The sequence below is a fragment of the Crinia signifera genome, chromosome 8 (assembly GCF_055691185.1).
Source record: "Crinia signifera chromosome 8, ASM5569118v1, whole genome shotgun sequence".
NCBI lineage: Eukaryota > Metazoa > Chordata > Amphibia > Anura > Myobatrachidae > Crinia > Crinia signifera.
Window position 1 is genome coordinate 103,683,856 of NC_139224.1, and position 10,489 is coordinate 103,694,344.

The following is a 10,489-nucleotide window of genomic DNA, read 5'->3' on the forward strand; positions in this document are numbered from 1 at the left end:
CCTCGCTTATGCATCACCTGAAGTTAGTTCATAAGTCACTGTTTAGTTCAGAAACCATGGCTAGGACCGTAAGCAGTCCAGGGACACCTAAATCCCTTGATCCAGTTGTATCCAAGCACCTGCAAACCACTCCAGCAGGTCACTCCTCATCAATTTCCTCCTCCATCTGGATGGGAGGTAGTCCTGCAGACCATGTCACTGTCATGACTGACTCCTCTTCCATGCAGGATCCCTTCGGAGGATCCTACAGTGGTACGCCTTCTACTGCTGCTGCTGCTGTTGCTGCTGGGAGTCAGTCATCATGCAAAGGGGAAGTCATAACACCGCTATGTCTTTCACTAAGCAATTGACCAGCCAACATTCATTTGCCATAATGACGAAGTGCGACATCAGTCATTCGATGGCAAAGTGGATAACTGAAGCCTTGACAGCTATGTTGGTGTTAGATGTGCGTCTGGTGTCCGCCATCAGTGGAGTGGGATTTAGACGGAGGTTGATGGAGGTATTGTGTCCCTGGTACCAAATCCCATCTAGGCAGGCAATACCGAGGCTGTACAGAGATGTCAGAAAAAGTGTCCTCTGTGCCCTGAAAAATGCTGTTGTCCACCTAACCACGAACATGTGGACAAGTGGCTCAGGGCAAACTAAGGACTATATGACTGTGACAGCCCACTGGTAGATGCATCGCCTTCAGCAGCAACAAGAACAGCAGCATCTCCTGCACGTCAGCTCCTTCAAAGGCAGGCTACGCTGTTTATCACCGGTTTTAGTAAGAGACACAGCGCCAATAAGCTCTTAGAAAAACTGAGGGAGATCATCTCACAGTGGCTTACCCCAGTTAGACTCTCCCGGGGATTTGTGCTGTCGGACAACGTCAGTAACATTGTGTGGGAATTACATATGGGCAATTGCCAGCACTTGCCATGTTTTGCCCACACAATAAATTTGGTGGTGCAGCATTTCCTAAAAAGTGACAGGAACGTGCCGGAGGTGGCCCAAAAAATTGCTGGACACTTTCAGTATTCTGCCACTGCCTGCCGAAGGCTGGAGCAGCATCAAAAACTCCTCAACCTGCCGTGCCATCACCTCAAACAAGTTATGGTAATGCACTGGAACTCCACCCTCTATATGCTGCAGAGGATGAGCAGCAAAAGGCCATCCAAGCCTACTCGGTCACCTATGACATAGGCAGAGGAGCAGGAATGCACATGACTCAAGCGCAGTGGAGGCTGATTTCCGTATTGTGCAAGATTCTACAGCCGTTTGAACTTGCCACATGTGAAGTCAGCTCCGATATTGCTTGAGTCAGCTGATTCTCCTGATCAGGCTGATGCAGAATCAGCTGGAGAAAGTGAAGGTGGAGCTAAAGCGTTGCGATTCCGCAAAGCATGTAGCTCTTGCACATGAAGCACTCCATACGCTTTGCCAGGATACAAGGGTGGTCAGTCTGTTAAAGTCAGAGGAATACATTCTGTCCACCGTGCTCGATCCTTGGTTTAAAGCTTATGTTGTGTCTCTGTTTCTGGCAGACACAATTCTACAAACCTGCTGGTCAGGAGATTGGCATCTGAAACAGACCGTGACATGGCAACAGCTCCTCCCTCATTTTCTACCACACCTGTGGCTGCTAGGAAAAAGCTGCAATTTCCCACACAACCCGCTGGCGGGATGCAGGGCAGGCAGGAGGGAGATTGGAGTTGGACCTCTGGTCCAGACTAAAGGACCTGCCAACGATTGCTGACATTTCTACTGTCGCTGCATTGGATGCTGTCACCATTGAAAAAATGGTGGAGGATTACTTTGGTGACAGCATCCAAGTAGACATGTCAGACAATCCATACCTGTACTGGCAGGATAAAAAGGCAGTTTGGAGGCCCCTTTACAAACTGGCTCTATTTTACCTGAACTGCCCCCCCTCCAGTGTGTACTCCAAGAGAATTTTTAATGCAGCGGAGAACCTGTCAGTAATCGGCGTAGGAGGTTGCTTCCGCAAAATGTGGAGAAGATGATGTTTTTAAAAATGAATGATAAATTCTTTAATAAAGACCAGCAATTGCCTCCAGAGACAACAGAGGGACCTGTTATTGTGGAGTCCAGCGGGGATGAATTGATAATCTGTGAGGATGAGGAAGTACACGCTGAAGGGGGTGAGGAAACAGAGGAGGATGAGGAGGACATCTTTCCTCTATAAAGCCAGTTTGTGCAGGGAGAGGTGACTTGCTTCTTTTTTTTGTGGGGGCCCAAACAAACCAATAATTTTAGTCACAGTCATGTGGCAGACCCTGTCGCTGAAATGATTGGTTTGTTAAAGTGTGCATGTCCTATTTACGCAACATAAGGGTGGGTGGGAGGGAGCAAGGACAATTTCATCTTGTACCTCTCTTTTTGACCATTTTTTGCTTTGCGGGGCCTAGTTTTTCAAACTGCCATCCTGTCTGTTGCAGCAGTGCCACTCCTAGATGAGCCACATGTTTGTGCTGCACACTTGTGTGGCTTAGTATAGTTACCCAGCTTCCTCGGTGCATTCATTGGCTTGTCTTTTCCACCCGAGTAAGAAACCCTTGGCAATTGACAATGTATCCGTGTATTGCTTCCTCTCGCCTAACTTCCTGGAAAACAATTTATTTTGGAAGCTCTGGGCAGATCTCAGTGCAGCCCAAATCATCCGTTGTTCCTTGGCTATATGTATTTAAATACCCATCAACCAATGATGTCAAATCAGCTCACATGGCATCCAACAGTGCTAGGCACAGAGCCAAGTGGTGTAAGACTTCCAGTGCCAATTCTTTGAGCAAATGTGTAGACATCGGATGATCAAGCTATATTGTGGGATTATCGTTTATTAAACTGCTTGTAAGTCAGCTTGTAAATCTCGCCTAACTTTATGGAAGACACAAAGGGGGAAATTTACCAATATGAAAAACCTAGTTTTTCGTATTGGTATTTTCCCTACGACTGCATACGACTGTTTAAGTCGTATGCAAAGTCGTGTTCCGGAGGATCAGTTACAAAGCAGTCAGATACGACTGCTTTGTAACCCTCCGATGGTGTAATGATTCGTATTAGCGGCCGTATATACGGCTGCCAATGCGAATTATTTCTAGCAGTCTGCACGGATCAGTCAGATCCGTGCAGGCTGCAAGGTGTAAAAAAAATAGAAAAATAAATAAATAAAAAAAAAACGGCGTGGGGTCCCCCCCACAGCTGAAACCAGCACCAGGCTGACAGAGCCTGGAGCCGGTAATTAAAAATCAGGGAACCCGACAAATAGGGGTTCCCTGATTTTTAACAACCAGCCCCAGGCTCCTGCTCTGGGGCTGGTTCCCAAAACACGGGGGACAAAATGAGTAGGGGTCCCCCGTATTTTAAGAACCAGCCCCAGGCAAAACCAGCCAGCAGGGTAATGCCACAGCCGGGGGGAGACTTTTTATGCAAGTCCCCCCGGCCAAAGCATTAACCCTACCGACCAGTCAGCCTGACCAGGGGCCCTGGGGGAGTGGGGACCCCCCCCAATAAAGGGGTCCCCCCCCTCCAGGACTTACCTGACCAGGCTGAAGCCTGGTGCTGTCCTCGATGCCCCTGGGCGGTGGGCATCGAGCTGATAGTTGTGTAAAAAATAGAACAAACTATTGTTTTTTACTGTGGCACTACAAGTGCCAGCAAGCCTCCCCAGCAAGCTGGGACTTGGAGAACCACAAGTCCCAGCCTGCTGGGCATTAAAGGGCCCGCTGCGTCTTGTAGTGCCACAGTAAAAAAAATAGTTAAATAAAACACACTGACACCCATTTTAAATAAAAGTTTAATACACACATTACATACATACTGATACTTACCTTTCTTGATCCCGTAGGTAGCCCTGGTCCTGATGTCCTGTGTCGTCCTCCAGGTCCATGTTGGCTGTCTGCGTCGTCCTCCAGGTCCATGTCGACGGTCCGTGTCGTCCTCCAGGTCCATGGCGGTGTCCGGGTCCGAAGAAATCCATGTTGGAGCTGTGGAAGGAAATCCTACTCACCTGTTCCTGCGCTGAAGAAGTCTTCTCTTGATCCGACGTAATCCAGGTAATCTTCATGCTGTCGGCGCTCCCCGCTGTCTGCGCTGTCTCTGCATCGCGCTGAGGAGAGATGCTGATGTTTCATATTCGGCGCCTCTCCTCAGACTGAATTCTATTGGCCGCCTAGCGGGCCAATCAGGAGCCGACTTTCAAGAAAGGTAAGTATCAGTATGTATGTAATGTGTGTATTAAACTTTTATTTAAAATGGGTGTCAGTGTGTTTTATTTAACTATTTTTTTTTACTGTGGCACTACAAGACCCAGCGGGCCCTTTAATGCCCAGCAGGCTGGGACTTGTGGTTCTCCAAGTCCCAGCTTGCTGGGGAGGCTTGCTGGCACTTGTAGTGCCACAGTAAAAAACAATAGTTTGTTCTATTTTTTACACAACTATCAGCTCGATGCCCACCGCCCAGGGGCATCGAGGACAGCACCAGGCTTCAGCCTGGTCAGGTAAGTCCTGGAGGGGGGGGACCCCTTTATTGGGGGGGTCCCCACTCCCCCAGGGCCCCTGGCCAGGCTGACTGGTCGGTAGGGTTAATGCTTTGGCCGGGGGGACTTGCATAAAAAGTCTCCCCCCGGCTGTGGCATTACCCTGCTGGCTGGTTTTGCCTGGGGCTGGTTCTTAAAATACGGGGGACCCCTACTCATTTTGTCCCCCGTATTTTGGGAACCAGCCCCAGAGCAGGAGCCTGGGGCTGGTTGTTAAAAATCAGGGAACCCCTATTTGTCGGGTTCCCTGATTTTTAATTACCGGCTCCAGGCTCTGTCAGCCTGGTGCTGGTTTCGGCTGTGGGGGGGACCCCACGCCGATTTTTTTTTTTATTTATTAAATTTTTCTATTTTTTTACACTGAAGCCTACACGGATCTGACTGATCCGTGCAGGCTAAAACGCAAATACGACATGAAAATGGTGTTCTATTTTCCTGTCGTATTTGCGTGGGTGTTTTACACCACTAAGCAGCCGTATTATCAGTACGGCTGCTTAGTAAATCAGAAACCACCATTCTTTTGAATGGTGATTTCTGTCGTATTCTATCGATGGTGTAGACATTCGTATTTGTAAATACAAATACGAATGTTCCATCTTTAGGACTACGAATTGTTGTATTTTTGGGATTGTAAATCCCGAAAATACAAATTCGTAAAAAAAAGGTGTATTTCTCCCTACGAATACACCTTTTTTCTACGAATCCATTTTGGTAAATGTCCCCCAAAGTTGCAAAGTTTCTTTTGGAAGCTCTGAGCACATCTCAGTGCAGCCCAAACCATCTGCTGATCCTCGCTATATGTATTTAAATACCCATCAACCAATGATGCTGAATCAGCTGACATGGCATCCAACACAGAGCCAAGTGGTGTAAGCCTTCCAGAGCCAATTCTTTGAGCAAATTTTTAGACATTGGATGATCAAGCCATATATTGGGGTTATCCTTTATTAAAGTTTGCTTGTAAGTCAGGAATAAAACTTGTGAAGACGGCATGTTGAGATGTCGAGTCAAACATTCCTTAAGTGAACATGTACGATTAGGAAGGAAACCCCCGGTTTCCATGAAGAAAAGGTATACATCTCTTACCTGTGTATCAAAGACATTGCAGAACCACCCCATATTGGTGGGACGAGACATCCCCCAGCCAGCGACAGTCATGGACCACATTTAGAATGCTTTTGTCTTCAAGCACCATTTGTAGCCCATTTATGAAAACTCCAGGCCCCAACAGAAGGTCATCAAACAGATAAATACATATTTTCGTAGCCACCTGCAGCCAGCACAACTTTCCATGGTGACACAAGTTCAGTCCCACTGCACCTAAGCTCAGGACTTTCTGGCTATGTAGATATCGAAATACAGGACCAAGCATAAGCTGAAACTGGTCTATCACAACATAGTCTGCATCTTCATCCTCAACTGCCCATTTAATGGCATGTAGCATACTGTCATGCATCCCATGTGGTGCTGGTAGATCAGGTTCTCTCACTTCCCCGGCAGATTTCCCAGCATCTTCAACACTCTCTTGTGATAAGGTTTTATCTCTATCATTAGCTGTATTTTCTGGCTCTTGATTTGAAGGACCAGACAATTCTTCTTGGCTCCACTTTCAGAATGGTATGCCCAAAGAAGATTTTTATTCTAGGCACTTCTTTCCCAGTTGTTAAATCCTTAACTTTTCTTAATGTGATTGTATGGCTCGCATCAATACTCATTGGCACGCCCTGAAAGCATCCATTGGTGGTTGTAAATTTGATATTCCTCCCAATTACCTTCATTAGAAAGCTGGTATCAGTTACTATCAGTTACTATGTCCATGCCAAATGTGTAATACGGGCACTCTAAATGATGGGTGTAGGATAAAATAAATACATTAGAATTATGTGAAGAGACAAAATGATCAGATGATTCTAAATCCTTGTCCCAAATAAAAAAAAAAATCATCAATAAAGAGTCCATAGAGGACCAGGCTCGCACCGAACGGGCCCCCCCACCACACATGGGCATCAGCTGATCACTTTGTTTCTTCACTTAATTCTAATTAATTGTATTTAATTATCCTTCACCCATCATTTTGATTGCACTCTGATAGATTTCCTGGATGTGGCTCTGGAGATTATAGGATCCACCATCTAAACCTCCACCTTTGTAAAATCTGTAAGCACCCAATCATATTTACATTACAATAGTGCACACTATAAACCATGGAGACAAAACATCCTGAAAGGACAACTAATGCGTGTCCGTAGAATTTGTTCGAGAGAGGAGATCTTTCGGAACCAAGCAGATGAAATGATGGAAGCCTTTCGACAGAGAGGCTATCCAGAACAAATCCTAACACATGCATATAAAGAAGTCCGAAAAATGGATAGGAATTATCTCTTAGTTAATAAACCAAAACAGATTAAGGAATGATTTGGTGGAGTTGATACTGGAGAGAGTATCGGGGAACACCAGAAGTGGGATCTATCATTTTTCAGCAAGTATAATTTAGCTCATAGACAAATTAGGGATATAATTTGTAGAAATGATAAAATCCTCATGCAAGATAATACCTTAAAATAACGTCTTCCAATTAAACCTTCTATCATTTATCAAAAAAATAGGAGCTTAAAACCTGTTTTAGCAACTAGCTATTTAAGAACGATTGATACAACAACTACTAAATCGGATACATCATGGTTGACCAACAAACCACCAGGGTTTTACAGATGTGGCAAAAATAAATGCACAATGTGCACACACTGCTCTAGACGCACACTAACAATAACCGGGTATTCCGAGAATTATCAGATTAAATCTTTTATTAATTGTGATTCAAAATATGTTTTTTATTTGTTGTCTTGTGGATGCGGGAAGCGATATGTGGGGCGAACGACCCGTCCCCTTAAAACCAGATTTATGGAACACGGCCGCAATATAATTAATAAATTACATACCCATAGTGTTCCCTTACATTTTCATGGAATCTTTATCAATAACAATACCTAGTGATAATGTCTCGGCCCATATTATGACTGTCAATATTTTTGTATTTATATTACCTAATATTTATTATTATTATTGGAGGTAATATTGTTGTTGTTGTTATTATTATTTAGATTATTATTTAGATATGTATTTATTAATTTTTATCTCTTTGCATAGAGAACATAGTCTGCATAATGCAATATTCACGTATATATATGCTATTCAACTAGCCCCATTTGTTATAATTATGGGTTACATCATAGCTAGAGAACCATGAATGCCAACCACATGTGAATATTGAGATACTTCCGCCAACCAATATCTATGTCACGATATCCGGCCAGGCTTAGATGTGATTATTGTCTCCCAAGAACTACTGTAGTTAGCAGCACCACTACTGAAGAACTACTGTAGGTAGCAGCCGGGTCACTCGGCTCTCCACCCTACCCAGTTACCTGAGTTTGTGGCATCCTGGGCACTCTGCAGTGGCCCGGATGCATGCACCGGTGACTACCAGCGGGCCATCAATTATCCAACACTCTGCTGTGCTGGGTTGATACTTGGGAGGAGCTCTGTGCCGCTATCTGTCTGACGTCCCAGCGCAGCATGTTATCCTCTTAAGAAGGAGCCACCGGGCGCCTCCCAACTCCGAGTCCTACACTACAACACAAGGCAGAACTATTTGCAAGGTGCCTCGCGCATCACTGCACTGCCTAATTTAAAAAAAAGGCTAAATATTCGAAAGACTGCAGGCAGGGCCATAACTATAGAGAATGCAGGGGATTGCCTTTTGGGTTCTCGGGCCCCCCAAGTGGCTGGGCCCCATAGCAGTTGCACCCTCTATAGTTACGCCACTGTATACAGGTTATCAACACCCTTGATTGATTAATTGGAGGTGCAATATAAACATTATTGAGAACCACTAGACTTTATGGCTCCTTTTTAACTTATGCATGCAAAGTTTTAATGTTGTGCTAATCATTAAAATTACTTGTTCTTATTACCTAGCCATGCACAATGTATTCATACTATATTATAGCAGAAGCGCTGTTCCTCACATTTTTTCTTTCACCCATATGTATAGGGGATTAACACACCCCAATTGGAACAGCTGCTAATTGATTGTGTCTTTCATTTTCTATTTCTTAACAAAAATGAACCCACTGCTTACATGCATAGGATGGTCCCGGGGCCTGCCAGATCCATGGTGCCATCCACAGCGGGATCCGGGCAGTGGCATCCAGGCAGCAGGGATCCAGGCAGAGGCGGCTGGGGAGCTTGTAGGGCTCTTTGCCGGGTGGCATGGCGGGAAACGCTGCTGATTTTGAAAAGACTAGTCGGATGCTGACTGGCTGAGCGTTTGGCAAATCTTTTAAAAATCAGCAGTGATTCCTGCCTGGCAAATAGCGCTACTGGCTCGCTGCTTGCCACATGCCAACTGCAGCAGCTTCATGGGGCAGTGCCATCATCCCCATTGGGGTGGGCCCCTAGAGTCCTTTGGCCCCTGGGCAACTCTCCATTAAGCCCAATGGGAAAGACGGCACTGACCTAAGTTCTCTCCTAGTGCCTAAACCTTACCATCTCCAAGCCTAACACTACTGCAATTTGCAGAATGCCGGCAGTTGGGATTCTAGCGCCAACATCTTCATCAATGTCGGCAATCCGTCACCAGTGTATTGGTGCTAGTTGGGATGCTGGTGTTGGGTATTGTGGCTACCACCATCTCACCCGCCAATATTCTGAACGCATCCTTCTTTGATGATAATGATTATTAGTGCTATTAGCTAAACCAGGTGTAGGCACCCTGTGGCTCTCAACAAGTCCCAGCATGCCTTGACACAGTTTACTATTAGGGAGTGCTAAAACTGTTTGACCTCGCACATACGCACTACGATCTGTACTCATGCCCAGTCAGATTATGCTGCACACCTTAATTACAGCATGCCACACACCATAATGCTTCTTATATAATATGCCACATACTATCATGCCCATTACATACATATTATGCCACATACAGTTATGCCCCTGACACCTTTTTATGTTGAACACACCATTATGCTCCTTATAAATTACAGCCCACAGTTAGGCTTCTAATTACTTTTAAATTACCTGCTCGTTGTCAGGGGTTTCATGCTCATTGTAAGGGGTTTCTACACTTGTTTCCAGGGGTTTCATGGCAGAAGTAGCATTCTGCATCTTGACCTGGTGGCACCCACGTGTCCAGCACCTCTTCGTAACACTGTACACGCAGTGGCTTAACTATACAATTTGTGACCATCTGACCCCCAATGGCATTTTAGGGATGCTTACACATAATACCACTGTAGTGCCATATACATAATGCTCCCCCTAATACCATATACATAATGGCCCTCATAGTGCCATATACATAATGCCCCCCATAGTGCCATATACGTAATTATTTCCCATAGTATCATTTACATATTGCCCCCATAGTGCCATATGCATACTGCCCCCCCCCACCAGTTTTTGTATTTAAATGACAAAAACTCCTTAAAAATGGCCACTGTTTGACATCAATGAGGAAAAGAGTGAAAATAGTACTATATTAATATATAAAAAGGTTGACTACACCAGTGCTTCTCATATGCTGAAATTTGCCGGCGGGGACGTGCGGACCGTAGACGTGGGGGTGCTGGGCAGGTGCAGCTCTGTTTGGTGTCACCCCAAGGAAGGGAGGCACCCAGGTGCGTGCTGGTCCCCCCTAGGGGGGGGGAGCAGTACACTATTTGGGATCCCCGTGTGCAATTGTCAACATTGACACAAAAAAATTATATCATGCCAACTTTGACATATGATGACCATTTCCGTGTTGGCTATCTTGTGTTGACCTATATCCTAGTGTCGACCTTGTGCATATTGATCTTTTGGGGTCGACCTAGACATTGTCAACTTTGTATACCAAACCTGAAGTGTACATCTGCATCTTGGATCATGTACTGGATTTCTGTCCCA

The 10,489-nt window shown here is 45.3% G+C and overlaps 1 pseudogene; it reads right to left on the bottom strand.

Moving 5' to 3' along the window:
• Positions 1–2,525: 2,525 nt before the first annotated feature.
• On the bottom strand, positions 2,526–9,709 carry LOC146027260 (piRNA biogenesis protein EXD1 pseudogene; annotated as a pseudogene).
• Positions 9,710–10,489: the final 780 nt, after the last annotated feature.